Source organism: Phyllostomus discolor, chromosome 8 (assembly GCF_004126475.2).
Source record: "Phyllostomus discolor isolate MPI-MPIP mPhyDis1 chromosome 8, mPhyDis1.pri.v3, whole genome shotgun sequence".
NCBI classification, from domain to species: Eukaryota; Metazoa; Chordata; class Mammalia; order Chiroptera; family Phyllostomidae; genus Phyllostomus; species Phyllostomus discolor.
Genome location: NC_040910.2, coordinates 13433355 through 13458659, shown reverse-complemented (window position 1 = coordinate 13458659; position 25305 = coordinate 13433355). Strand labels below are relative to the sequence as shown.

The 25305-nt window shown below is 39.9% G+C and overlaps 1 protein-coding gene and 1 long non-coding RNA gene across 2 annotated transcripts in view; one reads left to right on the top strand and one right to left on the bottom strand.

Annotated features, from left to right (window-relative positions):
• The window catches only part of INPP4B (inositol polyphosphate-4-phosphatase type II B), a 517613-nt gene that overhangs the window by 49565 nt on the left and 442743 nt on the right, over positions 1 to 25305 (top strand). The window lies entirely within an intron of this gene.
• On the bottom strand, positions 1328 to 14490 carry LOC118501925. The gene is made up of 3 exons (XR_004904578.1): positions 13339 to 14490; positions 4285 to 4290; positions 1328 to 1337 (listed from the first exon to the last, which is right to left on the bottom strand). It is a non-coding gene; the product is annotated as an uncharacterized LOC118501925 (long non-coding RNA).

The following is a 25305-nucleotide window of genomic DNA, read 5'->3' as shown; positions in this document are numbered from 1 at the left end:
GAAAAGAATAATAATCACAGTTAAATGAATTGATCTCTTAGTAAATGCTAGGTTGGTCCTAACCACTTTAACTTAATTTGCTTTTATTAAATCTCCACAGCAATGTTTTGAGGTAAATAATAGAGCCAGTGCTTTTAGCGCCTTGTGTCACTGTCCTCAGTGACTCAACCCTCATCAGTCACCGCGGTGATAGATAGTTTTGTGCGAGCCCCGACTCACACTGAGCGTCTCACCTCAAACACACTGTGTGTCCATCTGCTTTCTGTCTCAGGCCTTCTCCAAAGCGGTAGGAAGCCACCGGATCCGTCTGTGAGTCTGTGTACAGGAGTGAAGAAGATTTGATATTTTCAGGGCAACGCTTGGTCAGAGGTCACAAGAGCTGGTGTGTTAATTCTCCAGCCTCCCCTCCTTCCCATCAGCCATCTGAAGAGTTCTTCTGTGTCCTCCCAGAGGTCCTGATGACTCAGGCTGCTCCCCCGCCCCTTGTAGAAGCAGCTTTGATACTTTACCCCAACATTGCTCAGTCTCATCCTTATCATGCCTCATTCCTTCAGGAGGCAGCTTCCAAGTACACTGTTTACATACAAGATCCCACAGGTTGTTTTTGGGAAACCGAAATTAGAACATGTACTTGTATTATCGCCAGTGGATCAGAAACAGAGGCACAGGAAAGGCTAAAAATGTTGTGTGACGTCTTACCTCTGGAGAGTGAGGGAGGCTGGGTTTGAACTCAGTCTGTCCCATTTTCTTCACTCTCACTTTATACTAAAGAAAGATTATAACACCTATAGGGGTTTCAACTGCATGACGTAAGCTACCTGCTCTCATTGTGTTTAACAGATGAAAATTCATATTTCTCCTCCAGGTTTAGAGCACAAAGGTAGATCACTTCTTTGAATTTCCCTGCTCTAAATACATTTCTAATTTTAAGTTATAAAGTGTTTGTTCCAGAGGAAGAACAGGATAGAAGAATGACCGGGAGACATTAAAGCATCGTAACTTCCCATTCTTAAAAGCTCTATTTTTAAGATTCCATGGTGGAGGCCTCTGAATGGGGGCAACATGGGAAGAAGAACGAGCATTAGATCATTGCTGGGGAGACCAGTGTCAGCTAAACCATCAACTGGTCCCATAACTTTGACTTTCAGTGACTCTACTCTCCAGGTTGGGTCTCAGTCACCTGATGTGTAGAACAGAGCTTATTCTACATGTGCGGAACATAGAGAATAAATCTAATGTGTCAAGTAAGTAGGAAGTGGATGTTTCTACTTTCTTTTAGGTTCAGTAAATCACTTAAGAATCTGCTGAAATCTCTGTATATCTCCACTGTCTTTCTTCTTCTCCTTCAAATGCACATGCACAAGCAAATCCACGATTTTTCGCACAACTTCAAAGACTGCCATTATCTGTGGACCTTCTAGGTTTAAGAATCCATGAGCATGATTTCTACATTCCATCCCAGCTCTAGCCTTCCATGATTTTAGGTAAGGAAGCCCTCATTGAATTCTTTCTGCTTAAGATTTTTTTTTTTATGGGAAAAGAATTTCTGCCTTCTGCTAAGTATCAGACTCACCATGAATGAGTTGTTTAATAAAGAGTCCAGATGATGTTTAACTAGCCAAGTGAGAAGAAGCAAATGTATATATTTTACTTCCATCTTATGATGTTATTATTCCATGTTTGAATATCTTTTTAAACCATGGCAATGGTTTATATAAATGATTGACTGATGGGCTATCCCCCTTAAATAATGTTTGCTCTACAATATAAATAAAATTAAAAGCATTTGGAATATGGTTAATTAAATGGATAGTTATTAACATATATATATGTATTCAAAATATATCACATTCTATATTTTATTATATTTCCATCCCCATTTATCCCCCTTATACTCCTCTCCCCACTGCAGTCACCACCTTGTTGTCCATGTCTGTGAACGTATATTTCTGTTGCTGATTCCAGTGTCTATAATTAGGATGTCTATGCAGATGTTAGACTATTCTGTACTTCTCTATAGGATGCTATATTGATTTAATACCTCTATTTTCTTTAGAGAAAAAGTCTTGTTAAGTGAGAATCTAATGGGATGGAAAAAACCAACATACCAACTTCCACGAACTAAATATTTATTGAAAACAATAGAGCCCTCGTTACCAGGAAAAGAATGGTAGTTTTGATTTATATCACAGTCTTACTACATTTTCATAGAACCAATACCTTTCACTGGCAGTGTCCCGTACACATTTTAGGAATTGAAATCCTACCTTACAAAAGAGAGATAATAGTGATTAAAAAACGATGCTCAATTTTAACCCAGGTCACACAAATAAAAGAAGGGTGTTGGCACACTGTGCTGTTGTGCTGGTTTAGCTCATGCGTCTCTTCAGGACTGTAGGAGCTCTGATGGCATAAGCAATAAAAGTCCAGTACAGCTTTCTAAACGTAACCAAAAGAAATTGGTTTTTAAAATTTTGTTTTGAACCATGCTGGCTCTCGGTGATTGCTTGGAGGAGGGTGAGGAGATCCATCTATTCCAACCCCAAGGACCGCCTTCCACCACCTGTCTACTGATGCTGTTCCTCCAGATACAGTCAAAGGGATCGTTCTAGCCTTACATTCGGTGCTGTGTTTGGAGGGAGTGTTTTGGTGCAAGCCACCACTCAGTGTGCCTACGAACTCAGGACATGCTTAGGTGACAGTGACTCATGTTGTAATTCACAGCATTACAGATCCAGGCTCCAGTCCCCTTCCTCCTATATTACCTTGGCTCATAAGCACCTTGGAGACTGCACTTGCCTTGCTTGTCCCTCAGGACCCATGGCTAGTCATTTCAGCATTTCCATTTTCTTGCTAATCTGTAATGTTGGGTTACCCATTACCAGCTTTCTTTACCATCAGGCAACCAAGCTTTGCGGCAGGAAAAAAGCCATGGAAACTTCTAAAGTCTGTGTAGCATCCTGTTCTCTCCCTTTAGCCATGTTCTCAGTGTGGCTCAAACTCCTATTTATACATGATAACTTTCTAGAATGTTACTGAGAGTCATGGCAACAAATCTTTTTTATTATTTTCAGATGCTTGATCAGTCACCCACCGCTGGAGTAGGTGACTTCCTCTGCTTTACTGAGAGCACATGCCTCCCTTGCTTTACGGAGTTAGTATAGTCCCCTGTGGCCCTTCTGACCAAGGGTAACGTCTTAGCTTCCTGTTCAAGAGGCTCTGTGCTCTGGTCCTGACCTCCGCGCTCCTGCGCGTGTACCCGAAGGTCTCCAGTTTCTTAAGTTTCTCGAGGAGCTCTCGTCTCACAGTCTATTCCTTTTTTAAAATGTATTTTTTAAAATTTTAATTTTGTTTTTTATTGTTGTTCAGTGACAGCTGTCCCACCTTTTTCCTTATTGCTCACGGGTGGCCTGCCCTACTGCCCCCTGCTCCCACAGTCCATCCCCACCCTGTGGTCCCTGCCCATGGGTCCTCTGTTCATGTTCCTTGACTCGCTCCTTCCCCTTCTTTTTCCATTTTCCTCTTCCCCCCTCCCCTCTGGTGACTGTCAGTTTGGTCTTTATTTCCATGTCTCCAGTCCTTTTCTGCTCACTTGTTTGTTTTGTTGATTAAGTTCCACTTATAGGTGAGATCGTGTGGTACTTGTCTTTCGCCACCAGCCTTACTTCACTTAGCATAATGCTCTCCAGTTCCATCCATGCTGTCATGAAGGGTAGGAGCTCCTTCTTTCTGTTGCATAGTATTCCATTGTGTACATGTCCCAGTTTTTTTGATCCACTCATTTACTGATGGGCACTTAGGCTGTTTCCAGCACTTGGCTATTGTAAATTATGCTGCTACGAACATAGGGGTTCATAGGTTCTTTTGAATTGGTGTTTCAGGGTTCTTAGGATATAATCCCAGCAGTGGAATCATTGAACCAAAAGCCAGTTCCATTTTCAGTTTTTTGAGGAAATTCCATACTGTTTTCCACAGTGGCTGTACCAGTCTTCATTCCAACTAACAGTGCACTAGGGCTCCCTTTTCTCCACAACCTCACCAGCATTTGTTGTTTGTTGATTTGTTAATGGTGGTTATTCTGACGAGTGTGAAGTAGTATCTCACTGTGGCTTTAGTTTGCATCTCTCTGATGGCTAGTGATGCTGAGCATCCTTTCATATGTCTCTGGGCCCTCTGTATGTCCTCCTTGGAGAAGTGTCTGTTCAGGTCCTTTGCCCATTTTTTAATTGGGTTGTCTTCTGGAGTGGAGTCATGTGAGTTTTTTGTATATTTTGGAGATCAAACCCTTGTCTGAGGTATCGTTGGCAAATATGTTTTCCCATATGGTTGGTTCCCTTTTCATTTTATTGATGTTTTGTTTAGCCACGCAGAAGCTTTTTAATTTGATGTAGTTCCATTTGTTTATTCTTTCCTTTATATCCCTTGCCCTGTACCATGGAAAATATTACTCTGTGGAATATCTGAAATTTTCTTGCCTGTGTTCTCCTCTAGGACTTTTATGGTGTCACATCTTATATTTAAGTCTTTTATCCATCTTGAGTTTATTTTGGTTTATGGTGTAAGTTGGTGGTATAGTTTCATTTTTTTTTCATGTACTTGTCCAAAGCTCCCAATACCATTTGTTGAAGAGGCTAATTTTATTCCATTTTATGCTCCTGCCCCCTTTGTCAAATATTAATTGTCCATAGTGATATGGGTTTATTTTTGTCCTCTCTATTCTGTTCCATTGGTCTATGTGTCCGTTTTTATGCTGTTACCAGACTGTTTTGATTATAGTGGCCTTGTACTATAGTTTGATATCTGGTAATGTGATCCCTCCTACTTTGTTCTTCTTTCTCAAAATTGCTTGACCCTTTGGGGTTATTTATGGTTCCACATAAATTTTTGAAATATTTGTTCTGTATCTGTGAAATATGTCATTGGCATTTGGATAGAGATTTTGTTGAATCTGCAGATTGCTTTGGGTAGTCAGACATTTTAATGATGTTGATTCTTCCAATCTGTGAACACGGTGTATATTTCCACTTGTTTGTGTCTTCCTTAATTTCTTTCTTCAGTGTTCTGTAGTCTTCTGAGTACAGGTCTTTTACCTCCTTGGTTAAGTTTATCCCTAAGTATTTTATTTTTCTTGTTGCTATAGTAAGTGGTATTTTTTTCCTAATTTCTGTTTCTGATATTTCATTGTTAGTGTACAAAAAATACCACTGATTTCTGAATATTGACTTTGTATTACACTGTTTTACCTAATTCACTTATTAGGTCAAGTAGTTTTATTCTGATCATTGTCCATGGTGGGAGGTGGCCAGGTGGAGATACAGAGGATGGGTCTGGCTTTTTGGGGGTTGCATCATAAAGAAACCCTCAGAGCTCTGGGGTGTCTCCCAAGAAACTTTCATAAAAAACAATGGCCCTCTGGATTCTAATATGCTCCTAGGAGAATAGCTGCTTCCTCTCTGTTCTTGTCAAAATAAGATGGTTATGTTCACAGAGCAGCATCCCAGCATCATCAGAGCACCAGCTAAGTTAGTTTTTTTGTTTGTTTGAAGGTAGCCATAAAATCAACAGCTTCTTTGATGTCTGCCCAGTGTGGTGCTGTACCAGCTATTTTCTGACAGTTGCCTTGAATTTTTCATTACTGTGGAAAGCAAGAAATGACCTTTGAGGGTTTCAGTATCTGTTTGATGTGTGTGTTCTTTCATATACCTTTCAACAACCATTTTAAAAGGGTCAGAATGAGCACAATGATTTTAGTAAGAAAAGAGATTTTATTGTGGTTTTGGTTTATTTGTGTTTATTTGTGAAGTGCAGATTAAATGCTGTGTATAGTTTGGATGTAAATGATATATCATATTGCATACGCATGCATAATTTTGTCTGACACATTAAATGGGGGAAGAAAATGTCTTGAGGATATGATAAAGCTTTTTTTAAGGAAAAATTATTCTCTCATAAATTAAGTAATAAAATTAGCATTTGTCCTAACTTTTTGAACTTGAAATAAAGCATCTTAAAATTGGACAAGCTCAAAGAATTTTAAAGAGCAGATTATAGCATTTAGGGAGCTGTCAATGAATACGTTTAATCATTAATTTCCTCCAGAAATTTCTGCTTCCTCTTGTAAGAGCTGGAAAAATTTTATCTGTCTCGACTATTTGCTTTTTCCCCCCTCATTTCCGGCCCCCCCCATTTTTGAATGTTCCTTTTACTGAGCAAAATTTGTTATTGTCTTTGGAAAGTTTCCTAGCTGCAGAGAGTGTAAGCATAACCATTGGATTTTAGTTAAAAGTGGTCTGGCACCACTTTTACTCTGGAGGTATAGCTGGCACTTTGATTTGTGGTTGCTAGTTTCCCATTTCCTCATGATAGTCTTTATTCTTCCTTTCAAAAAGCAAAGAGTCAAGTTAAATGTATTTATGGTTTCTGACTTCTTCCTTAAGATGGGATATTATGGTGCACTGCAATTCTCAAGCTCAATTTCCCTTGGCAATCACATGTCAATTTCTTCGGTGGAAGGCTTCCACCTGTGTTTGCCAGGACATTATCTTGGTGCTTTGTAATATATTCTGTTGTTTGTTTCTTGGCGTACATCTTGTTATTAAGGATTCAATCCAAAAAGGAGGGGAGTTAATATATACCGAGGTACAATTTCTGTTAAACCTATTTCCGTAAAACCTATAGATTTAACAATTTCTGTTAAATCTATCATTTTTATTTCATAAGTAAAATGTATTAGTAAGTTTTATAGAATTATGAAAGGCTTCCATCATTGCTGACAAGTTAATATATTTGGCAAAAGACTTAGAATATATTTAATTATAAGCTTTTAACCAAAAAAATCACAGTATTATGTAAGTTTCTATTAAGCATGTAGCTGCAAGCAGGTAGAAATGTATGCTTAGAGAATTGGAATGACTTCTCCGAGAGGACACAGCTAGAGGCTAAGATATTCTTGTTCTGATGTTCTTCCCTCTGGCTCACACCTCTTCAGATGCATGCCCTCCCCCTCCCCCATAGCCACCGCATTCTACTTGAGTGATTAAAGAGAACATCTTGTTCTCCCTGTGTCTTAGAACAGTTTGCTGCAGTGAATTAGGTCTAGGCTAACCAGACAAGGAAAATGATGGAAAAATTTGGGCTGGCTTATCGCAAAATGCTTCTGTAGGGTCCCTTCAGTACTGGCGATGTGCCATACACCAGCTTCACCCAGAGGAGGGGTAGCTCAGGGCAAGTCATTTAATTCTTGAGTAAACCTACCTCATAAAATTAGGGCGTCTCTCAGAGTAACACTGGGGTTTTAAATCACAAAGATGATCTACCTTCTCAAGGTTCTTCTGCACTTGAATAAACTCTGTGTGTGTATGTTTGAAGATGTGTGGGTGGATGGGGAGAAGACAGCTGGAGAGCTGAAGTGCGTGTGGTTGTGGGTTTCTTTTGCTCCACTCTAACACCAACCAGAGTGTTTTCAGACTCTAAAATGCTTCCAGAAAGACAGGGGATGCAGAATGAGGGCCAGAGCAGCTAACACAGAAATAGGGGATCTACCAGAACAAACAAATGAAGAAAATGTGGGCATGCATGTATGCACTTTGCATGTTGTTCCAGACCATGCTTTTTGCATGGAACCCTAAAGGGCGTTAACCCCTCACCCCCTTCAAGGGCTCAAGTTGTGTGACACATTTTTGTTTAAAATTCAGTTGTGTTAGGGTTTCTAGACAATCAGAAATGGTCATTTTTTGGTTCACAAGCTGCCTTTGGCCAGCCTCCCTGTCTGCGCAGTTGGCTTAGTTATGTTCTCAAAGATTTTGAAATGGTTTATGCTCTACCCTTGGCCAAGACTGTTTTCTTCTCTGAACCGTCTGATTCATATTTGAAAGGATAAAAAGTCAGGGCTGCCCCAATGTCCTATTGTAACAGGGCATCCGTAAGGCAATTCACTTACCCTGATATCTGACAAAACGGGCCGTGTAATCTTTCCACCTCTGTCGATGTGTGAAAAACAGGAAAACAACAAACGCCACACGTGTTTGGCTTGACAAAGACTTTCAGGTGAGTTTTTCTAAGATGGAAGAGGCTTTAAATTAAAAACCTCTTACAATCCTGATTACTGTGACATCCAATGGGAACCTTTTTTTAAAATATAAAAGTAATTGAAAACAGATGACCCGGTCACCTGCAAATATTGTCAGGAGTGCCGAAATGGACACGTTTCTCCATCCTGACCAGGTGCTGTCACGATGTGTTTGTTTGGAAAGGCTTTCACGGTCATGATTTCAAACACAGTGTATGACATTATCCATGTTCTCTGTTTCCAAAGTGGGAAACCAACATGCAGAAATATCCAAAGAGGCCTACGCACAGGACTCCGATCAGGCTTTCAGCGTGTGCAAGGACTGAGAACCCTGCTCCCTGGGCCAGGAGATAAAACAGGGAATGCTGCAGAATACAACGAAAAATGTTCAAGAAGATTTGGGTGGTTTTTTAGCCAATGGCAAAAAAAAAAATCACTTTTTTTTTGTGATAGTGTATTCATTCGTGAAAAATAAGTTTTTCCGTGCTGCGTTTTTCACAAGGTGCTAGCTGCTGTGTGCCGGCCCAGGAGGTGCTTCCAGTGTGTGCGGGTGTGAGCACACGTTGCACGATGGGGCGAGTGCAGATAAATGAGACGGGACAAGGCCGCACGATCGATGCTGTGTCCGGGGCCTGCAAGGCGCCTGAGGGCGAGTATTCATTTTTGCGGGAACTGTCAGCCCAGCTTTGGGCAGGTTGTTCGGGAAGAATTCTGAATGGTGATCATGTCCTCTGCAACCCAGAGAATGGGCGCAGCTCGGGCAGCGGTGGGGACTTGTGAGAGGGGCCCATTCTTGGTGGTGGGCAGTGGCATCCCTCGATGTGGCAGCACCCTTGTTTGGCCAAAGACAGGAGAGAGAGCATGTGGTGGTCAGGGAACATTTTCTTTCGTAAAAAACTTACTTTCAATGGTTTTTGCACCCACATTATTACAAGGACAGTTGGAATAATTAAAATGATTAAGATTCATTTTTATTGTTTTATGATGAACAGTTATTGCACATTGGGCTTCTTTATAGCATGACTATCTCATTTTTTTTGAGTCAGTCGTTTAAAAACATTTTCTGCATAATTTATTGCTGCTCGACGGTATCTGAGCTCTTCGGCATCATTTCGTCTCTGGAGCTGACTGGGAAAGCTTTTATAGATGTCGACGCTAGCTTCAGGCACACTGCTGGGCCTTCGTGCACGTGGCCAGTTTGTACGAAGCAATAACCTTTCATAGTAACACATGTAGCTGTGTTTTCCTACCAAGTTCTCTGATCATACATTCTCCTCTGCGTGTCTCCTCTGTGACTTGAAAGACATTGTCTTTTTCACGTGTAACACGGCAGAGAAGCTGTTAAGACGATGTATGGGCGTTTCTGAATATGATGGCATATTCCAGATTTAATATGACGACACAAGAACTTCCAGCATTTTCCCACTTTATTTGTTAGAGCTGAGCTCGGCTGATCTTGCCTGGTCTGGAGTGCAGACCAGCTCGTTGGCTGTGGACTGTGGGATTTTACAAAATGTGCAAAGCCTGGTCCAACTCTGTAGTATTCTGATTCGCTGTATTTGGAGGTGAGCCAGATATTTGTATTTTAAAAGGACACAGGTGATTTTGATACCTAATTGGGGCTGAAAATTACCTATCTCTAGACGCTATACTCAATTGATAAAGGAAGATCTTGCAAGGTTTATGGGGGTTGCATACTGCTTGTATGTACCGAATTGGGGGACCATGAAGACCACTAGGGCTTCTTTTCAGCCCTTTCCTACATTTATTTGTACACTGCATTTTCTAGGACCTGGATCTAAGACTTAACATTATTCCTGTTACATCTAGCCTTGGCTGTTTCTGGCTCTCATTCTATTTGATAGAATCCCATATTGTTTTCAATCTCATATGCCTTATTCAGATAACCTTTAAGGATTCATTCACTCAGCGTAGGCATTCCAGAATGACAAGTACAACGAGAGTTTCAGATTCAGGCCTGTCCTTTATTTATCACTAGAGTTTTTTGGTGACTATTATGAAATGCTCTCACTTTTCCATGTTTGACATATTTGTTGTTTTGCCTAATGCTTTGCGTCGCCTTCCCTTTCTAAGTTGTAATAACACATGCCTATAAGTTGGAAGCCGAGAGAGAATAGGCCTTAGAACGCTATGTAATAAGAGCAGAGCCTCCGGCCCAGCCCTAAAGTGCTGCACATTGTCTAGCTTTTGGCAGGCATCCCATAAAATGATATTGCTGTAGCTTTGTTAGGCTGATTTTGGCTGCAAGTATCTTAACATGTCTTAAATAACAAGGGGATTCATTATCTTACATAGCAAAACCTCCCGAGGTAGGACAATCCTGAGTTTAGTTCATCCAACAACAGTTTCCTAGTATCATCAAAATCCTACCTCATGTTTATCTTTCTACCCTGCCACCCCCAGCAGCTCTGTTCAGGCTGATTCCCTACAAGGTCCAGGACGGGTGCCGCAGTTTTATAACCGCTTGCAGATGGGACAACCTCCAAGAGCAGAAGAGGAGCCCCGTCTTCTGCATCCTCCTTTTAACATCCTCTCGATCAGCCTGAGCTAAGTCATGTGGCCTAGCATAAGGCAGTCCCTGGCAAGGGGGACTGGACAAATTCCGATTCACCGCCAGGGCCAGGGCTGGGGCTGGCTCCAGACACTCGCTGCCTTCCTCGGAGCCAGTGAAGCACTCGATGCCTGGAGAAAGCTGGGGTTTAATGAGGAAGACCTGAACGAAATTAGGATTCTGTGAGCAAAGAAAAGGGCATGTGTCAGGAACTTCTCCCAGTGTACATTGTACTATGAATTCAACGGTCTTTTCTTCTTCAGAGAGTAGATATTACTGGGACGCCACTGAAAACGTTACCGAAGGTTCTTGGGAGATGCTGAGCATAGCGGCTGGCTACTAAAGATCAAGGAACCATTTTACAGGGCAAAGGTAACGGGATAAACTCTTCTGCTGACCACAGGGTAACAGTTTATTTCTCTCTAAAGCAAGTTCATTAAAGCCACATTTTTTCCCTCAAATAATTTCCGCGTGGCTCCAGATGCATCTCCTCGTTGTGTTGCTGGCTTCATGGGCATACGCTCTGGTTTTGATGAGAAGGGAGGACCTTCCGCTCCGAGATGCACCAGCTCCTTCATTTCTAATTTTCTGCTTTCGTCTGACAGTCTCACACCAGCTCTTTCAGAAGTTAATATTATCGCCTTGCAATTGGGAAGTAATGGGGAAAAAAAAAAGGACTAATTGAGATCACTGCCAGAGAAGAAACTATCTGGAGAGAACATATACTGTGATCTCCGAAGAGATGGATAATTAAACACGAAAATTTGTTTGAAAAGTTCATGCAAAGTCACTGTAATATTATTTCTAATTGATCCCAGGGAAGTCTAGACTCAGGAAAGTGAGAGAAATTGGTATAGACATAAAATAATAGTCTGAGGAATTCATACGCCATGAATTACTCAGCACCTTTCAGAAAAAAATGCTAAGAGAAAGTCGGTGGCTATTCCTTGATTTCAGTGCTAACTTGAAGGAAGGAGTAACAGATTTATGAGAACATATGGAACAGAAATGTGCGCCATCCACAGAAGGAAATGAAATCAGGACCAAGAACAAGAGTTGCCATTTACTGTGGCCTGTGTATGTGTCAAGAATTCACCTGCATTGTTGCACTGAATCCTGGCAAACCCTCCGAGGCGGTTGCAGTTGAGGCAGGTCTGATCATGCGGAGTTATGTCATTTGAAATTGTAATGTGCATGGCAAATAGAAGATATTTTTAGTCTTTTTTTTTTTCTTTTTGCACACGTCAGTCCACTGTTGGGCATACCAACTCCCCCCAGTTCTAGGGTGAGTGTACAAAAGCCCATGCATGGGTCAGAGTTTAGCTATATGAGCATTATTAAGCAATTTTATTGGATGCATGTTCTCAAATCCTCATTGTATTTAATAAATTCAGGGAAGCAGAAAAGAGTTACAAAATCAAATTCACGAGCCCTTCACCTTGAGACTGCATCCTTTCATATCGCAGATATACATATATTTTTAAGTTGTTAAACATATATGTACATCTTCAATATGTAATAGAGGAACCCCTCTGGATCATTCCAATAACTTTGAAGTTTAACTTTTTTTTTTTTGGTTTTGGAAAAGGATACATGTTGCTGATTAACGTTGAACTGAATTTAAAATACTGTTCCAATAATTTTAAAGTATGGATATGGCTTAACCGAAAAAAAATACAACGTTATAATAAATATTGGTGCGGACAGGAAGGGGTTGGAGAAGGAAGGAAAAAGCAGGTCTGTAGCTCAAAGGGCACTTGGCTTATTCACACACAAAGGCACTGTTTGAGTTCCAAGCAATTATTTTTACTGCTTGTCAGCACTCAGGGCCACTAGTGCTTCAGCCCAAATAAAGAAGCTCATTAGTAACAGAGGTCCTAGAGAACAGCATGACTCATTTACTTGAGAAATCGGAGGCAAAAGAAACCCCTAGCTAATAATATTTTGGAGTTATTTTTGAGAAGAGAAGAGATGCAGAGGAATTACGAAAAGTATAAAGGGCAATTCTGAATGAAAAATTCATTCCAGGTCAGCTAGTTTGGAAACGAGCACAGTTGCCACGTGTGCCAGTAACAATGACCTTACCTGGAAACGGACTGCTGTTATTCTTCTTATTTTTCAGTTGCTGAAGGTGGCAATCAGTCACCAAGGTAATGCCTTTCTAGTGTTTTCTTAGGAGTCGGTAAGACCCGGGCTGAACATTTGTGGAAAAAAAGGAGGAAAGGCAAGGACGGAGGACAGTTGGGATCCCAGCCAGGTGGTAACAAGCCGTCTTCAGGGTTTTTCATTAACATTTCACCCAGTAAGCATCTCATATTTTTATTTTTGGTAGATATTTGCACAAACAGAAAATAATCCTGATCAAGTTCACAAATATATTTTCTTTGTCATAGACGTATTGACATAAAGCTCATTTCATTTGTCCCCCGGGCGGGGACAATTTATTGAAAAATGTTTTATTTTCTCTTTGAGAGACATATACTGCTGTGGATGAGCTTTCAACAGTAAAATTCATCCTGAAAACAAATTTGTGAAAGATGGGAGGTTTTTCTCTCTTTGAAAAGATATCTACTCCCAAGAGTCCTTGGATCCCAGCAAGCCTCAAATATAATCAAAAAGAGACAGGGAGAGATGGGAATCGATATGCAAATTTGTCTTGAGAGGTTGTCCTGGGCTGACCTGTGTTCGTCTTCGTCACACTGGCTGGAGTGCTGAGGCCGGGATGATAATCAGCAGGTTGACAACAAATCCATTTTGGCTTTGCTTGGAAGTGGGTCTCTAGTGGACGTCGCCCGGCAGCCTCATGCCAGCCACCAAATGACACTGGCCCTGACAAAGAGAATGACGAAGATGGACTGCATCATCGTGCCCGCCCCCAACGTACAGTTAGACGTTTAACCTTGGAAAAAGTACACATTTGAAATAAAAATTGGTGTCGCATTTTTAGAGCAAGATATACACAGTTGATTTAGACCAGGGCTGACTGCTGTTAAGGAGGGGCGCTGTGGGCGTTTGGTAGCCAGCCCATCTCAGTGAAACATTTCTTCTGACTGGAGTCCTGATTCAGACGTTTCCAGGGTGAAGGCTCGGCGGCATGTCCTGAGGCTCTGAGCTCTCCTCTGCACCGAGCTGTGTCCCCTGGGCTGCAGTGTGCCAGGAATCCTTTACTCTCTCCTGAACCAGATCTGAAGAAGTGAGCTCAGTGCCCGGCTCAAGGGAGACAGGTGCTTGCGTACTGGGTTCTAGTAACTGTCCAGCCATACATGCTGTTCCTTCCCTTTCTCGTAGAAAAAAATAAGATAAAATTTGCTTGTTTTCAAAGACCTCTCAGCGTGTACAGACCAATAGAGATGACACATCCCGTCCTCCTTTGCTGGGGGATTTAGAGGAGGAAGAGTCTCGGCTGTCAGGCAGTCGGTAACTGATGATGTAGAACACGATGTTATCTAAGGGACTGAGCAGGATCTGTGAGACCCCCGAGCAACTCTTGGTGCCTGACAGCTGCATTCTGCGACTTTTCCAAGGGCAGGAGAAGGACTCGTGAAGTCCAGAACTTCCCCAGCTCGTGGCTTAAAATCCAACGCTCCAGCTGCGGAAGGGCAAAGCCTCCTTTTCCTCCTGCGGCCAGCAGGGTGTTTGCATGTGGCACGTGCAAGGCAGATTGCTCCAAGCCTCAGGGGTGGGCTGGGGCAGGCATCTGGCTGTGATCCTTGAATCCAGACAAGTAACAGCTGGAAAAGACCTACAGATGGGGAAACTGAGGACGCACATGGCATGTGGACTGTCTGTAAGTGAGAGTTAATGCCGATGTTCAGGAGGTGCCTGGGCCGGCCTCCTGGGTCAGAGTGTCCTTGCCCAGCCACCATTCCCCCTCCAGGCAGCTCGGGCCTCCTAAGTCTCTGCTCTCCACACAGAACAATTTCATTTTCTTTCTCAGCCGCATATGATGTGATTCACTGATCTCTGCCTGATGTGGCTGGCTTTCATTCCACAGCTCTGAAAAATGTCTATTTTCCTAAGCAGGTCTTAGGAGAAACCTCAGCTTAGATGTCAGTAGGCTTGTGGTGTTTGTATTTTAGCATTAGACAGTATGTTATAAAGCAGGCGCCTAGATAGGAATAAAACAGAATTTCTACATCCTAAAAAACATTAAGTAGTTTAAAGTGGAATTTTTTTTCTTTGAAAAGCAGGCACGTCTTTGTGAGTTTTGGCTGCTATAACAAAGCACCATCAACGGGGGAGCTTACAAACACAAGACATTTATGCCTCGAGGTTCTGGAGGCTGGGAGCCTGAGATCAGGATGCCAGCTGGCTGGGTTCTGGGTTCCAGGGAGGGCCCTCTTCCGGCTTCAGACTGGCGACTGCTCATTGGATCTTCACAGTGTATCCTCACTCGGCACCAGGAGAGGGAGCTAGCTCTCTGGGCTTCTTAGAAGGGCACTAATCCCACTCACGAGGGTTCCACCCTCATGACCTAATGACCTCCCACAGCTCCTGCCTCCTAATACCATCCCATTGGGGGATTCGATGTCAACCTATAAATTTTGGAGCAACACAGACATTCAGTTCCTAATGGGAGGTGTATGGTATATGATAGGCTTTGGGAAGAATAAAAAAAAAGAACTTTCAAAGTACATGGAAAAATTATTCACATTATATTCCTTAATTTGGCATCCGTGCTCATCATCTGACCTAGGACTTACGCCTTATTCGCTGCTTTCCCCCAAAGGCCCCAGGAGTCTGCTCCGACCCACCTCCCCAGGCCCTGCATGAATGGGTCCCTCGGCCCGTCCCCTGTGTCTCTGCTGCTCCCAGGCCTGTTCCCTTTGCCCCCCATGGGTCTGAGGCCCACCCATGCTCTGCGTACCCCCTGCTCGGGGAGGCCCCCTCTGGCCCGCCTCGGGGGCTTCATCCTCCCCTGTCGCCTGCCGTGTGGGACGCCTGGCTGCCCCAGCTCTGCATCCGCCCTGCACAGCCATGCCCACTGGAAGCATACGGTGATGCACACACACAGCAACATCTTTGTCTTGTTTTTACACCCTTTTTATATTGAATCGTGTTCTTTTTTAAAAAACAGGACTCTTACTATGTTTTGGCAGTGTCAGTTGAAATGAGTTTCGATACTCTTGAGTGGTGCAATTATGAGTGACAAATGTTCTTTTTCTCATACTTCTGTATTTTCCAAAAACATTGCAGTCAGTACTTATAATGGTAACCACAAGCCCTTATTATTCTGTGACCACCATGTGGAGTAGGTATTCTTACCCCCGTGATCCATGCCAGGTAATTTGTTCCAACCCTGCCCACGTCTGTTGGACTCCAAAGCCAAAGCTCTTAACCACTCATTGTCCTTTTTAATGATCAAGAAAAAGAGAGTTTTATTTATTTTTCACAGTTTTGAGAGCATTGGTAATCCTTTTTGTATATATATTAATTATGAGACTATTTCCATTTCTTTATTCAGGGTACATGGCAGATTGCATTTTGCCCACACCAATATCATCCCACATGTTTTTCTCACACGACTAACACAGTGACTGCGGAATCTGTTACTTCCCCTCGAATCTGTGAGTAGGAGTGTGGGACCGCTCCAACTAGTAGATCATATACGTGTGTGTGTGCGTGTGTGTGCAAGCACATACAACATGCTGAGCTTTTGAACGATTTGACAATAAGTTGCATATGTCATGGTTCTTCACTTCATAACGCTGCAATAGTATTTTGTAAGAACAAGGATATCCTGTTATATATCTGTAGGGCACTCACCAAATTCAGAAACTTTATTATTAATTTGTTTAATCTGCAGTCCTTATTCCAATTTCATTCATTATCCCAATAATGTCCTTTAAAGCATGTTTCCCTTCTGGAATGAGATCCAGCCCTGAGTCACATTCTAGGTTTAATTTTCTGGTCTTTTTGCCCCTGTCCTGTCATTCCTCATCGCTGTGGCACCTCTCATTACCATCAATATTTGCAGTGCATGCACAAAGTGCAATGTGGTGCCTACAGGCAATCGCATGGTCAAATGACTTGCATTAAAGATTGTGCACAGGTCAAAATCTGTTTTGAAACCTTGCCTTAATTGTTTGGATATCTTTGTGATTGATCTCCAAGTTATTTTTATTGTAATTGGAGCAGTTGTCTAAAAAGGACAACATTTAGTCAATTTTGATGAATATTTTATGTATATTTAAGAAGAATATGTTTCTTTTTTTTGTTTGCTGCTGGATTCTATCATTTTATCATTTATATATTATTAAATATATGTTATATATTTTTATACTCTGTATTCAAATATTTGGCATATCATTAATTTTTGTTTCCTTGTTATATTAAGAACTCAAAAAATTCTTGAAATAAGTGTGTTAAAATCTTCCATTAAAATGGGTGAGGGGAAATATTTTATTTTGTCCTCGTAAGTCCTATCAATTTTTATTTTATATAGCATTGCTAACACAATTTCAGAATTGTCCACTGTTATATTTTCAGGTGAATTGAATGTTTTATCATTAGGTAGAGACCTCTTTGTCCCCAGTCATTTTTCTTGGCTTAAAATGCATTTTGTCTGATATCAGGTGGCAATGTGGCTACATCATTCTTTTTTCCTTCATTTAACTGCTTTTACTTTTTTCACCCATCCTTTTATATCTAGTGCTCCAGTGTAAACTTGTATCTTTTAAAGCCCATACTATTAAATTTATTTGGTAATTTTTTATCAGGTTGGACACTTAGTTTTTTTGATTGAGACATTTAGGTCTATTTTTATATATTGTTTCTCATAATACATTTGAAATTTCTACTGCTTTTATTTTGCACGTTCTGTTTGTATTTTTCCTCTTCTGTTTGTTTTTTCCTCTTTTATGCTTTCTCCATTAGTAGGAAAGTTTATGAATATGAATTCAAATTGTTTAATAGAAGGAGGAATACCATTTAGTTTATTTTTCTCCTTGATTCAGTTTTGGTAAGTTGAGTTGTTCGAGGAATATGCCTATTTCATATAAGTTATTGAATTAATTGGCATAATTTTTCCATTTTTCTTTAATGTCTTTAGGATCTCTAGCAATATTTATTATTCCATTACTAATTTTCTTAATTTCTCTTTTTTTCTGAGTAGTTTGCTAGGCAGTTTATCAATTTCATTAAATTTTTCAAAGAACCAATTTGTGTTTTTTAAAAAATTTTTTCTATTGTTGTCTATTTAACGTTTCCTTATTTTCTGTTCTGATTTTTAATATATTTTTCCTTCTCCTTACTTAGAGTTTAATTTGCTCTTTCCTTTTTGGGTTCTTTTTTTTTTTAAGATTTTTAAATTTTATTTATTTTTAGAGAGGGAAGGGAGGGAGAAAGAGAGAGAGAGAGAAACATCAATGTGCGGTTGCTGGGGGTCATGGCCTGCAACCCAGGCATGTACCCTGACTGGGAATTGAACCTGTGACACTTTGGTTCGCAGCCTGAGCTCAATCCACTGAACTATGCCAGCCAGTGCTCCTTTTCGGGTTCTTAAATCAAAATCTGACCTTTTATTTTCTAATAGAGGCATTTAAAACTATTAATGTCTTTCAAAATCTCCACTGTAGCAATATCCCATAATATTGCTGTTTAGTTTTATTGTCATACAGTTTGAAACATTTTCTCACTCCCCTTTCATTTTATTTCTTAGGCCCAAGGGTTATTTAACAATGGGTTATTTAATGTTCAGTGATTTATTTTCTGATATATCTAATTGCAGGTTTTAAATGTATTTTCAGTTTGGGAAGAGAACATATTCTAGGAGATTTCAGTCTTTATAATATAATGAGGTTCATTTTATGGCTAGATTAGGTTGACTCTTCCACGTTTTTGAAGAGACTGTGGGTACTGCAGTTGTTACCTTGTAGTGTTCCGTAATTGTCAGGTAGGTCAAGGAGGTTGGGTAAAACGTTAAGCTTATCTTTTTCTTTATTGACTTTTTTTGTCTTCTTATTTATATTAATTACTGAGAGGGTATTAAAAATCATCAGTGATTATGGATTTGATTAGTTCTCCCTCTGGTTCTATGAGTGCTGGCTTCATGAACTTTGAAGCTCTGTCATTAGGTGCATGCATATTTAAGATTGCCACATCTTCCTGATGAAGTGGCCCTTTCGTCATTTTGAAATACCCATCTTTATTTCTTGGAATATGTCTAGTCTCTAAGTCTACTTTGTCTCATATTAATATAACCACACCAGCTTTCTTATCTTTCTGTCTACATTGTATAACTTCTCTCACCTTTTTATTTTCAAGTTATTTTTTTCTTTAAATTTAAATTGCGTCTTGTTGTGTACAGTTAGATCTGGCTCTTTAATTCAGTCTCACAAAATTGGCTGTATGTGTAACCAGTCAGCAAATTTTACCTCAAGGGTCAGCAAACTTCTTCTGTTGAGGGCCAGATGGTCAACATTTTAGGCTTTGTCAGTCACCTGGGCTCTGTCGCACCCACTGCACCCCTGCCACGGTGGCACAAAAGCAGCCACAGACAATGTGTTAGTGCACAGAGAAGGCTATTTTTCAATAAGTTTTTAAAAACAAATGGGTAAGATTTGGCCTGCGGGTTATAGTTTCTCAACTGCTTGTTTAGTCAGTTTTTTTTTTTTTTTTACTTTTTCTCTGTTTACATTGAATTTAATAGTTGATATTATTTAAGTTTGCCTTCATCTTATTTTTTTCATTATTCTATTACTTTTGTTTGTTTTTGTTGTTCCTTTCCTGACTACTTTGGGCTACTTAACTGACTGCTTTGCTGTATTGGGTATTTTTAACATTCTGTTTATTGCCTTTCTTGGCTTCTTAGCTCTTTTGCTTTTTTACATTTATGTAGAGTTTGCTTTTGGATTAACATCACCTTACTCTTAACTTATTAAAGTCTACTTAGGGTCAAAATGATTATGTTAACACCTGACTAATAATTTTCCTTTAGAGATCCTCTATGGTATCACTTCGTTTTGTATGCTTCTCACTTCTAGTTTTTATTTCCCACTTCCAAAATGTTGTACCCTTCAACAGTAGAATCCCATTCACTTGTCCCTTATTTATTGTATTGTTGTTCACACATCCTTGATTTTTCATGTTTTACAAACTCTACCTTACAATGCTATTATGATTGCTTTTTTAAAAAATAGTCATCTTTTAGAGAAATAAGGAGAAATCTTGTATAACCTACTATTTACTTTTTCAGTGTCTTTCATTCTAGTAGATTTGCCTTTTTACATGGTATGATCTCCCTTCTTTCTTTAACATTTCTTATATTTTATGTTTGCTCCAAGTATTTTCATAATAAAGTACCTTTATTTTAACTTATTTTTGAAGTATACTTTTACTAGATACAAATTTTTAAATAATATTTCTTTTTTTTCTTTCAAAATGCCAAGGATGCTGTTCCATTTTGTCTGGACTGCCTTGTCTAGATGAGAAGTCAGCTGTTGTTCTTTCATTGTTTTCTGTGGTAGTCTGCCCTTGACTCTGACTGCTTTATCCTTTGTTTTCAGCAGTTTGGCTATGATGTGCGTTGGTGTAGGTTTCTTTAATTGTATGTTTTTGGGGGAGTGTCTTCTAATTCTTACCTCTGTAAATTTATTTTTTTCCTCAGCAAATTGATTATATTTTTAGCCATTATTTATTTTAATACTTTTTGTTCTATTCTCTCTTATTTTTGAGACTCCTGTTACCTTAGTATTTGATTATTTGATATTGTCGTACAGATCTCTGGAACTCTACTCATTTTCTTTAACATTTTATCTTTCTTTTCCTCAGACTACTTAATTTCTATTGATTTCTCTTCAGCTCCATTGATTCTTTCTTCTACCATCTCAAAATTACTATCAAATATATCCACTGAATTTTAAATTTTATTTATTTTTCTTTTTAGTTCTAGAATTTCTATTAGCCTTTCTGAAAAGCTTGCCTTTCTCTTCTGAGATTCATTATCTGTTCTTTTATTAAAACCACATTTTTCCTTTAATTTTCTGAACATATTTTCCTGCCTTTTTAAATACATTTTTGTAGTTGTGTTGAGCCATTATCTGATAACCGCAAGACGTGTGTCTTCTGTAGATCAGTTTATTTTGATGTGTTCTATTTTTATGTGTCACATTTTCTGTTTTCTTAGTACACTTTACAATCAGTGTACTCTGACATTGTAAAAAAGCTACAGTATTAGGAGGTGTTAAACAGCTCTTTCATTTTGACTGGCATGAACCACAATGTCTTGTCACACTTGACCTTTAATAGCTCTGTTTCATTCTCAGCTAGTAGCAGGCTCCCTAAAAAGGCTACTTTTAGGGAGCCTGCTCCCTAGGCTAAAGAATACATTAGGCTAAAAAGCCTTATGTATTCTTGCTCTGCATGTACAGGGAATACTGCTCAGACTTTGGAGACCTCCCTGTTGCACAGCTCCTTCCTTTCTGCCTCCTTGCCTCACACATTGTGTCTGCTGTGACTTCCTTGAACTCTGATCTTGACTTCTATGTGCAGCAGGACCATGTGCTTTGCTTGGATGCCAGCTTGCTTTACAGGAGTTGGAAAATTATTTCTAAAGAGAGAGTTGGTGGAATTGGGGGGGGCTACCCCTTTACTCAAAAATGCAGTTTTGTGCTATATGTTGTATAATGCCCCCAGAGCATTTGCCTTATATATTTTACCCAACTTTATGGCTGTCCATAGTGAGTGGACTAATCCAGGACCAGTTAATCCACTGTACCCAGAAGAAGAAGTTTTCTTTTCTGAGTAAGGTTTTCTATGTTTTTCTCTCTTCCTTTCTGATTTGAAGTTAATATATCTGATTTCTATCTTTTAGAAATGGACCCTAAATCTTTTCTTGCATACTTAGTCTAAAGTTAGCTAATCTCTATCATCTCCTCTTTAATAATGCAAGATATTAAAACTTAAATTCAACCCCCTTCCTGCTTTTTCTATAAAATAGCTTAGTTCAACCTGATTTTTATTCACTAAATTAAACATTATTATTCATATTATTTTAAATACAGTTATTGTTGATTCAATTTATCTACATGGTCACTAATTACTCTTTTTGTCCAGTTTCTTTTGTGTCTTAGAATTCCCATTTGGTATGATTTCTTTTTCTTTTTGCCGAAAATCTTTTCTGAAAAAACTTTTTTTTTGTGGTATGTGCCTCTTGGTAAAATCTCTTTTGATACATCCAAATAGATATTTATTTCGCTTCTGCCTCAAATTACAATTTGGGAACACAGGTCTTAACAGACAGTTCTTTTACTCAATGCTTGGAATGCATTATTCAACAGTCTTCTGGTATCCGTCGTTTTGAGAAACTGCTGCTGATTTACTCGTATTTACTTGTTGGTAACTTCACTTCCTAGAGTCAAACCCAAAATTTTCAGTCTTCTTTGTTGAAGTCAGAAAAACAAAATTAGGGAAGCAGTATAGAATAGCAAAAGCAGCTAGTCAAGAATGTGGATTTAGTGGAAGAGCAGCTGATACCAAAGGAAGCTCTGCATCCTGAGTGTGCCCCAGAAAAGTCCTTCTGTGATGCAAGGGGACTGACCACGGGTATCCTTTTTATTAGTTATGATAGGGCACTGGATTCTCCCCAGGGGGGAATATAGGAATTGATAAACATTTTCAGTAACTGAAGACAATTATCAAGAGAAGGGTTGATCTGGGTGCAGTGGCTGGTAAAGATGGCATGGGAAGGGCACCAAAGTGGGTACTAAAGGAGTCCATCAGCTATTTCTGGCTGCTTCAAAGGCCTCTTTGTCTTATATAGTCTACAGCTTTACTCTTGTCCTGAGGTGTATGTTTTGTTTTATTCACCCTACTTGGAAAACATTGTGTTTCCTGTATCTCAAGTTTCAGTTCTGGAAGATTGGCTAGCCAATTGTGGTCTTGCTGTTGCCTCTTCCAGGTGGCATAACTTAAGGAAAGTTAATTTCCTTAGATTTTTTGCCCTTGCTGCCCGCTCGCTCCCCTCACCCTAGGCCTGGCCTTGGCCTCTCCTCTGGTCTCTCTTATGTCTGCTTCAGGAAATCTGGTCACGTGTTAGAACTTCCGTTCTGTCTTTCACTTCGTTGTGTTTCATTACTTTTCCTTTCGTAGACACCTTTCATGTAATTGTTCAAGTGTGTCTCAGTTTATTAACTCACTATGAAGTGGTACTGAATTTTCTATTCAGTGCATCTACAAAGATGGTCATGTTATTTCTTTCTTTCTTCTATAAGTTACCTTTGATCTTTGAAAATTCCAGTTGGTTTTTATATCCTACTTTTCCTTAGGTTTTTAGTTCCCTCTTTCATATACTTACATATTATAAATGGCATCTTTATTTTATATTGCGCGTCTGAAAATGACAAAGTCTTAAGTTGTTGGCAGTCTAGTTCTGTTATCTGTTGCTTCCTTGGACTCTCCTTTATGAAGGCCTGTGTTCTTGTACATCTTTGTGTCTTGTGTCTTCTTCAGTAAATGCCTCCATTTTTCATATTACATGACATATGAATGTAATATGTCCAGAAAGTATCCATCCATGTAATATGAAAAATAGAGACATTTATTGAAGAAGACACAATCTACAGCAAACATTATAGATAGGACAATGATGCCTTGGTCCCCTTCAACGTAGGCACTTTGGGACCTCACACAGTTCTCGCAATCACCATCAGTTTCCCTGTTGTATTTTCCTGATTCTCGTCGATGGTCTGAAATCTCTTCCCTTTCAAAGGTGATTTTAGTTTTGGGAAAAGCCAGAAGTCGCAGTGTACCAAATTTGGACTGTAGGGGGACTGAGTCTCCTGGGAGATTTGATGTTTCACCAAAAATCTCTGCACAAGACATGATGCATGAACAGGTGCATTGTCATGACAAAGCTGCCAGTCACCACTTGCCCATAGCAGCCTTCTGAATCATCTAAATAGGTGCCACAGAGGAATGTTTAAGCTTAATGAAATACCTGATGCAGATTCGTTGCTCTACTCACTCAGTCATTTTGAATGTGATGGCCACACAATACACATGCTCACTCAATGACATCTACTGTCCCCACTGACTACTACAGCGAATTCAGCATTGTTCACACATGTGCATTCCAGTCCACTCTCCTTGTCTGTCAGGGTACATTGATGTTCCACAAACCATCTCATTATATTCATGACTGGGCTTTTTCTGGACAGACCTATTAAGATATGGGTTCTAGTACTTCATTAAACCAGTAAAAAGTACTTACCAGCACAGAATTTTCTCTGACATTTTCAAGACTGATTTTCTTTTGCATTAATGTACTTTTTTGAATCTTGTTGTGATGACTTTCAACGTGGATACTTCTATTTGTTTGAGGGTTTTATTAGTTCCTATGGTTGTTTTTTGGTGGTTGTTGATACTGGTGGTTTTAGCCAGAAGCAAAATCCTGTATTCCTACTAAAATATTCTTCGGGAGCCTTTTCAGGTCAACTTATATAAAAAGCCAAAACACCCTAGGGCCACTTATAAGTGAGTACCTGAGAACTAAGAAATCCGGAAATTCACAATGGAATTGAGATCAGAGTTGTACTTTAACACAGAATGAAGTCTCCCAGGGTTTTGGGGAAACAGCAGCTACTCCCTTATTGATCTTTTGACCTGGTAACTCTCACAGGCATTTACGAGGCTACACACCAGAGCTAGAGCAGGGCGGCTCTGTTGTTTCCCAAGTGGTGGCATTTGTCGTCATTTGGGGAGGATGTAGCACCGTGCAAGCAAGTAACTTTTCCAACAGCCCCTGAAGGGGAGCTTCTGTTTTAAGTCCTCAAGAGTTAATTCACTAAAATTGAGTAACACTATAGGCAGTAAACCTTACAGAGAGAGTGAAACGCTCAATAATAATTGTAACAGACGAAAACTGGTAAAATTGATAAGAATGTCTTTTAGAGAACCTATGGAAATGAATTAGGTCAAGCAAGGATTAAGAAAGCCTTTCATTTAGGTGACTATATCATTAAGGCAGGTTTCTTCAACTGTAATATCCCCACAGATTCCCTGAGGTTTATGTTAAAATAAAGATTTTGACTCTGTTGGTCTAGGATGGTGCCTAGAATTCTGTATTTAGTAAAAAAGATTTTATTTATTTTTTTTTAGTGGGAGGGGAAGGGAGGGAGAGAGAGAGAGTGAGAGATGTTGATGTGAGAGAGAAACATTGGTCAGTTATCTCTCGCACAAGCCCCAACCAGGGCCGGCCTGCAGCCCAGGCACGTGCCCTCTCCGGGAGTTGAACTACCACCTTTTGCTCTGTGGCATGATGCTCAACCAACTGAGCCACACCGGTCAGGGCTGGAATTCTCTATTCCTAACAGCCTTCCAAGCCATGATGATGCTGCCGGTTTATAGACTGCAGCATCCTTTGAGAATAAAGTGTCTGGGCTCTGACTTTGGCAACAGAATGAGGTAGAAGACAAGAAAATGTACCGTCAGCTATTTAACACTCAACTCGGGGGATAGTGCTGGAAGCGTATGTGTGTTTAAATGCAAATGGCATGATATGTGTAATTTGCTTTACACTCTCAGGAGCTACTACCACTCTAAATTCAAAGTATAGTGTGTTCATAGTTCTAGTGAATACTAGAACTATGTTTTTCTATATTTTTTCTATAAAAATATAGAACATAGCACAAACACACACAGAATGGAAGTTTTCAATAAAACACGC